This window comes from Elephantulus edwardii, unplaced genomic scaffold (genome assembly GCF_000299155.1).
Source record: "Elephantulus edwardii isolate Elephantulus edwardi_28Jun2011 unplaced genomic scaffold, EleEdw1.0 scaffold00208, whole genome shotgun sequence".
NCBI classification, from domain to species: Eukaryota; Metazoa; Chordata; class Mammalia; order Macroscelidea; family Macroscelididae; genus Elephantulus; species Elephantulus edwardii.
The window spans coordinates 1,940,861-1,941,998 of NW_006399958.1; positions in this window are offsets into that span (position 1 = coordinate 1,940,861).

The window sequence follows — 1,138 nt, forward strand, 5'->3', positions numbered from 1 at the left end:
ATCAGGCGCACCTTAGTCTCCAGAGAGACACCGTTGCTCCTGAGTACTTTAGAGAGGTCCCTAACAGCAGACTTTCCCATCGCAATACGCTTTTTGATTTCCTGACTGCTGGTGCCAAGAATGTTGACTGTCTCTAATATTTTCTAGCACATTGTTATAGTCACTGTGTCAAACTATTTGTTGAAGGTCTTCTCATTCTCTGGCTCTGTCTCAAAATAATGTCTTTTTCTAAGGACTGGCCTTTGCCCTGCTGACCACGTTTCCAAAGTATGTGAAATGAAGTTTCACCCTCCTTGGCTCTAAGGAGCACTTTGGTTGCACTTCCTCCAAGATAGCCTTGTTTAGTCTTGTGGCAACTCATGCAATATTAAGTACTCTTCCCAAAACCAAGCTTCAAAGGCAGCAGTTCTTCTGTCCTCCTTATTCATTGTCCAATTTTCAGCTGCATAGGAAGCAATTGAAAAGACCATGGTTTGGATCATATGCCATGGTCTTTACGCTGATGACATCGTTGCTCTGAGACAGTGTGTGTCTTTTTGTTGTTGTTACGTTTCAGTGAGTCAACTATATGACTCATCGCGACCCTATGAACAACAGCTCTGAACTCTGCCTTATCCTGAGCCAACCTTGACATCTCTGATACACCCGATCCCATTGCTACATTACTGTGCCAATCCATCTCATCCAGGGAATTCCTCTCCTGCACTGTCCCTCCACCCGTCCAAGCATGATGTCCTTCTCCAAGGACTGGCCCCTCCTGTCAATATGCCCAAAGTATGTCAGATGGAGCTTCAAAATCCTTGTCTCCAAGGACCAATAAATTACATTAGTCAGTAATCACAATTTCAATGGTGGTTAAAATCATCTTTAAACTGATCTTGCAAACTTTATAGAAGGACAAGGAGTCCCTGGGTGGTGCAAACAGTTAACACACTCAACTGCTAGCCAAAAGGTTGTAAAGTTCAAGTCCATCTAAAGGCATTTCCAAAGAATACATCTCTGGGTAGGCTGCTTACAGAAACCAGTCTCTTTGAAAACCTTATGGAGCTGTTCTCCTTTGAAACATATAGGACTGCCATGAATTGGAGTCAACTCCATGATGACCGGTCTGAGATATGGTTTAATAAAAGTATACATA